Source organism: Nyctereutes procyonoides, unplaced genomic scaffold, assembly GCF_905146905.1.
Source record: "Nyctereutes procyonoides isolate TBG_1078 unplaced genomic scaffold, NYPRO_anot_genome, whole genome shotgun sequence".
NCBI classification, from domain to species: Eukaryota; Metazoa; Chordata; class Mammalia; order Carnivora; family Canidae; genus Nyctereutes; species Nyctereutes procyonoides.
The window spans coordinates 46990-53444 of NW_026575009.1; the positions used below are offsets into that span (position 1 = coordinate 46990).

At 69.7% G+C, this 6455-nt stretch overlaps 1 pseudogene; it reads left to right on the top strand.

Annotated features, from left to right (window-relative positions):
* The first annotated feature begins 640 nt into the window (after positions 1–640).
* Positions 641–6143, top strand: LOC129516787 (centrosomal protein of 170 kDa protein B-like; annotated as a pseudogene).
* The last annotated feature ends 312 nt before the right edge of the window (positions 6144–6455 follow it).

Sequence of the window (6455 nt, forward strand, 5' to 3'; positions counted from 1 at the left end):
CAGGTGGTAGCCTGGATGGGCAGGAGGGGAAGCCTCTGGGGACAGCCCTGGGGGGACTCCTGGGTGATGAGTGCCTTCGGGTACTCCCCGTTGGGACTTGAGGGACCTGGGTCCGGGGCCATGGTGGGAGGACTCCGCTCTGGCTCGTTTGGTGGGAGTCATGGAGCATCGGCCTGGGGCCACTGCCCAGAGCTTTGCCCAGGAATCCTGTGTGGAACCCTGCGTGGGGGAGACTAGCCTTGGCCCTGAGCTGTGGGCAGCACGGGCGGTGTGGGCGGCCTGCCCAGAGTCGCAGGGCCAGTGTGACCCCTGCCCTGACAGCTGCAGAGCTCAGCCAGGTGGGGCCGCTGCACGCACACGCCCTCACAAGTGTGCACACACAGGCACACACAGACCTACACGGTGTGCCCACATAGACCACTGCTGCCCGCCTCTTGTGGCCCCTGAGCCGCTGACCCCATGGCCTGGGGCCTGTCCCCACCCCTCTGGGTCTCCTGAGTGGGGGTTATGAACCACCTCCAATAGCTGCTGCCCACTCCAGGCTCCTTCCTGGAAGCTTTGTGTTCCTGAGAACCCCCCCCCCCAGGCTGGGGCAAGGACCCTTAGCTTTGAGCCTCAGGATGTCACCTCCACGGGAGTCATGAAGGAGACCTCCTGGTGTGAGGGGCCAGTGCAGGCCGTCTCTGGACCAAGAGGGAGGCAGGCTGCCCTGGGTGTCCTCCTGGAGTGGGCCCTGCCCTCACCCCTGCCTCACTGCCCACAGCACGAGAAGTATACCAGCCAGCTGCAGGTGAGCATCAAGGGCCCGGCACCCAGGAAGGGTGAAGCGCTGCCCCAGCACCCCCCGTATTGCGAGTCCTTGGGTCCCAGGCCAGAGAGGGGGGACCGGAGCCCAGGAACAGGTAGGGCGGCATGGCATAGGGCGTGGGAGGGAGGTGCACACGGGCCTGCCCCCCACAGGCCTCTCCGTGGCTCCCCGCGACCTGCCTCATCTGGGTCAAGCTCCCCTCCCAGCACAGCCCTTCCACCCGCCAGCCTCCTGGGCTCATGGCATCCCGGCGGGCACAGCACAAAGCTGCCCTCGGGTGAGCTCAGGCACCCATGCACCCCACACCTCCGCACCCCAAGACACACCCACCTGTGCACACTGCACCCCTGGGACCCGTGTGGTCCGGTCAGCCTGCGGGGGGCCCAGGCTTCAGGGTAAGCCCTCTGTGACTTGAGTCGTTTACAGACCTTGGAGAGAGAGACCCGCCCTGGCTGTGGACTCTGCTGTCCTCCTGTCCTTCTGGCAGGCAGGCTCTGGGGGCAGAGGGCTCAGGCAGGGCTGGGGGGTTGCCTGCCTCAGGATGGGGCTGCTGAGGACTGTCTGCCCCAGGTGAGCCTCCTCCACAGGGAGACCTGGGTGGAGCTGGGGACAGCGAGGGTCACATACTCACAGCGGTCGCTCACCACAGATGTGGAAACAGGCCTCAGGGTGATGAGGCTGGAGCACTGGGGCAGGGGGGCCTGGGCTGAGATGGGAGGTGAGGCCAGGGCCCCTCAAGAACCCAGGGCTTCCCCAGCCCCGGGTCTCCCCTCCTGGTCTGCGTTGGGGCCACAGCGACCCAGGGTCAAACACTCTCCTTGTGCAGAGGCAGCGGCCTACCGCACCCCCCTGTATGGGTAGCCCTCCTGGTTGGGAGAAGATGATGGTGACACCCTGCCCAAGGAGTGGCGCCAGGAGGAGCCCTACGCAGGTGGGTCCCAGAGGTCGCTAGAGCTCCTGAAGGCGGCCTGGCCTGGAAATGCCCGCTCTGGGGGAGACCGAGCTGACAGTCCTGGCGGGGTGGGTGGGCGGGCGTTGCCACCCTGGGGCCCCCAAGGACATGTTCCTCCCTCCCCCCAGAGCGGCCCAAGGAGCTGGCGTAGCAGGTCGGGGAGCTCCCCGGGACGATGGCTGGCTTCTGGGCCTCGGTGGAGCCTCAGAGCTACTCATTCAGGCGGGAGCCCAGTTACTTTGAGATCCCCATGAAGGAGGCCCTGCCGCTGCCGCCACAGCCCTCCAAGGTGCCGGCGCAGGAGGCACCCACCAAGGAAGGGGAGCCGGGCGGGGCGGCCCCCGTAGTGCAGAGCCACGCCTCCTTCACCATCGAGTTTGACGACTGCAGCCCGGGCAAGGTGAAGATCAAGGACCACGTGACCAAGTTCTCCCTGTGTCAGAGGCGGCCGCCAGGCAAGGAGGCCGCACCTGCGGAGGCCGTGTCTGCGGAGACCAAGGTGGCCAACTGGCTGGTGCAGAATGACCCGAGCCTGCTGTGCCGGGCCGGCCCCGGCGATGACCGTCACAGCACCAAGAGCGACCTGCCCATCCACACCCGCACCCTGAAGGGTGAGTGCCTGGCTGGCGGGCTCAGCGTGGGGCTCCGGACCTGCCGCCGGGCGTCCCCACCGGCCTCAGTGCTTGCCTGCTGGAGGTTCCTTGCTGAAGACCTGCCTCCGCGTCGGGGCTGTCCCTCGTGTTCCCCTCGCTCATCTTGGCCACACGTGGTGGCTTCCGTGAGATGGGTGCTGTGTCCCCAGCCACACGTGACAGCTTGGGCATGGGGTGAAGAGTCCCCCACCCCCCAGATCGCTGCATCCTTTCCCTTGTCCTGATGAGTTGCGGTTCCCCCACCCCCAGGCCACAAGCATGAGGACGGCACCCAGAGTGACTCAGAGGACCCCACGGCGAAGGCGGCGGCGGCGGTGGCGGCCGGGGTCCCTGCAGAGGGCAGCGGGGCGCAGGTGCAGCTGCAGAGGCAAATGAAGTGAGATCCCCAGGAGCTGCTACACAACCAGCAGGCCTTTGTCATCAAGTTCTTTGACCAGGACACGCCGCACTAGAAGCGCTCCCAGTCCTTCATGCACACCCCTCCCGGGGACCCCAAGGCCGACAAGCGCCAAGGCCCCGGGCCAGCTGACAAAGACCGCTCGGGTGTCCCTGCCCCGGCGCGGGGCACGGGCGGCAGCTCGGGGCCACAGCAGGCCAGCTCGCTCAAGCGGGAGAGGACAGAGGAGTGGCTGGGGGGGCCCTCGCCCACCCTCCAGGGCTCCGCGCGGCCCTTCGGCAGTGTGGGACACCGCTCCCGTCTGGCCCAGGACTTCATGGCACAGTGCCTGCGGGAGGGCTCCCCGGCCGCCCGGCCCGGCCCTGACAAGGCACCCTCAGCAGCACCGGCCCCCGAGACACCCCGTGGGGCCAGCCCCGTGGCCCTGGCGACCCCGCCACCACCCCCTGCTGACCCCCAGCTGACCAAGGCACGCAAACAGGATGAGGACGACAGCCTGAGTGATGCAGGGACCTACACCATTGAGACAGAGGTGCAGGACCCGGAGGTGGAGGAGGCCCGCCAGATGATCGACCAGGTCAGCACAGCAGGGTGGTGGGGGCCGGGCCAGGGGTGGGCTGGCACTGACCCGGGGGCCTGGCCATCCCTCCTGGCAGGTCTTTGGGGTACTCGAGTCTCCTGAGCTCTCCAGGGTGTCCTCCGCCACCTTCCGTCCCATCATCAGAGGAGACAGAGACGAGGCCGGCGACGGGGTAGCCCAGCGAATGGCCCTACTGCAGGAGTTTGCCTCCCGGTCAGCGGGCATGGCCCCCCAAGGGGAGCTCCAGGTACCTGGGATGCACGCTGCCTGGGGAGGGGCGGGGGCCCCCGCATCGAGGCCTGTGTGAGCTCGGAGGTCTCGCCTGTGTCGGATTCCAGGCCCCAGAGGAGGCTGGGTCCAACCTGCTGGGTAGTGCCCTGGCAGGTGGGCTGGGGCCCCTGCGAGGAGGGCTCAAGGGCGGGCCTGGAGGCCCCAAGTCCGGCTGGACCTCTGGGTGTGTCCCGTGTACCCACAGGCAGGGCTGCGCTGAGTCACAGCAGCTGGCCTGTGAGCCCCTGAACTGGGCTCAGGTTAGGTAGTTGTGTTGGGGGCAAACGCAGGAGCGCATCGGGGTTTCCTGGCTGCGTCCATTGGGGAGTGTGCCACGGGTACAGAGATGGCATGGGTAGGGCCAGGTGTCAGGCGAGCTGCTGTGGCTGCCCGGGCACCTCCTGCCTCCCCTGCAGGAGACACATGCTTGCCCTTTGCTCTGCAGGGCCTCATGGTGCCGGGCTCTCCCGGGAGTCAGAAGTGGGTGTCCTGCTGGGCCAGCCTGGCCGACAGCTACTCAGACCCAGGCCTGGCTGGTGAGTGGCTCAGGCTCAGCGGTGGGGTGGGGCTGGGGCTGGGACTGGGGGTGGGCTCAGGCCTTTAACTGGACCTGCAGGCGCGAGCGTGCCAGCCGAGTCTGGCGGAGGGCCGGGCGTCCCGTAGGCACCCAGGGCCCGCAGCCAGCCACTGCTCCCTACCAGGCTGCCCTTGTCTTTGCAGGGGAGAGCCCTGGGCGCAGAGCTGGGGAGCTAGAGGGGACCCTGCCTGTGCACCAGCGACGGCTGCTCCCACAGCTGCCCAGCGACTGCGCAGACAGCCCTGGGGCCCCGAGGCCACCAGGAGGAGCGGCCCGGACCACCAGAGCCAGGCAGTGAGCAGGCCGGCTGCTTCTTGGGCCAGGAGGACTTGGAACCTGACAGCCTCAGCGATGCCAGCAGGTCAGACGGTGGGCGGGGCTTCGAGCGGGGGTGGGAGCCCGCAAGAGGAGAGACGCCGGACCCCCCAGGAGGGACTGGCATGGACAAAGGGCCGGCGCTCGCCGAGGGCCCCTGGAGAGCCAGCCCCCACCTCTTTCTTCATTGGGGACCAGAATGGGGAGACGGCCTTCCCCAGGAAACCTGTGGCTCCAGGGGAGGTGGAAGGCCTGGGGCGGGTGGCCCAGGCCAGCCCCCTGGCGAGGGACAGCCTCTCCGTCGGCACCAGCGGGAGGATGGTGATCCAGCTGCGGACAGGGCGTCCCCGGAGCCCGAGAGCCCTGCCCCGGCCTTGGTCCGGCAGGACAGCTTCAGCAAGGAACCGGCTGGCGGCGCCCCAGTGCACGGCCAGCTGCCGCACATCTCCAGCCACCCCCTCCTGCAGGACCTGGCTGCCGCCTGGGCCTCGCGCATGGACCTGCACCCCCAGGACACCCACCTGATCCTGAAGGAGACAGAGACGGCCCTGGCCGCCCTGGAGGCCCGGCTGCTGTCCAGATCCGCGGAGGAGGCAGAGGGCCCCACGGGCAGTGCCCCCAGGCCTCCGGAGGACTCGCTGTCCGGGGACTCTGACGTGGACACGGCCAGCACGGTCAGTCTGCTCAGAGGGAAGAACGGGCCCAGCCCAATCAGCCCGCAGCCCGCGGGACCGCAGAGGGACAAGCCGCCGTCCCCGCAGGCAGCACAGGACCCAGGGGGTGTCGCCGTGAACAGCGCCCGTGAGCGGCTCTCGGACCAGCAGCGGTGCCCCCTGGGCCGTGCGGAACCGGGGAGGCGCCTGGCCGTGCGGCGTGGCCCCGGGCCCCGGGGCTCCTTGGACTGGCCTGACGACGATCGGGGCTGTGGCGTGGCACCCCCGCCTGGCGCCGACGCGGTCACCTCTGACCACGAGTCCCCCGGGGCCGCTGGGGGGGGGAGGCCAGGCCCTCGGCGGAAACCCGCCGCCCCGCCGCCGCCGCCGCCAGCTGCCCGGGAGGAGCAGAGCCACGGCCCCGCCGGCTCCCAGAAGGCCCAGCAGGTGCTGACCCGCTCCAACAGCCTGTCCACCCGGGGCCCACGCAGGCCTCCCGGCTGAGGCGGGCCCGGCTGGGGGAGGCCTCGGACACGGAGGCTGCCGACGGGGAGCGGGGGCCCCCAGCCACCGCGGAGCCGGCGGGGCAGCCTGCCCCCGAGCAGGCCAAGAAGCTGTCGCGCCTGGACATCCTGGCCATGCCCCGGAAGCGGGCCGGCTCCTTCACAGGGCCCAGCGACTCCGAGGCGGCCCCCGTGCGGGCTGGCTTCTCCGGCCGCAGCGTCGAGCTGTACTGCTCGGGCCGCAAGCCCGTCATGGCCGAGGCTCGGGCCGCCGCCAGGAAGGCCGCCAACGCCACTGCGGTCCCCTGCCAGCCCTTTAGCAGGGCGCGCCCAGGTAGTGCCCGATACTTGTCACCCAGTGAGTGCCGGGAGCAGGCGGGTGCCCCGGGCCCAGGCAGCCGGGGCGGAGGGTGCGCAGCTTCCCCGTTCCCATAGGCGGGCCCATCTCCACGGACGCACACACGAACCGTGTGCATGTGTGACCATCCTCGGGGAGCCAGGATGGAGGGCTCCGCGGCTGCGCGCCAGGCGTCGGGCTTCGGGTGCTCTGCCCTCGGCTGCCCTGCCAGGGTGTGTGGGATGCCGTGGTGGGGGAGGGCTGTGTACACCCCCCACACCCCCCAGGCAGAGGCCCCGTGCAGCCTGTGGCCTGTGCATGTGCGTGGCCAGCAGGGACAATGCTGTGGCCGCCGGTGCTTTGCTGCTGCCCCGGGGGGCTGCGTGTGTGTGTGTGTGTGTCTGTGTGTA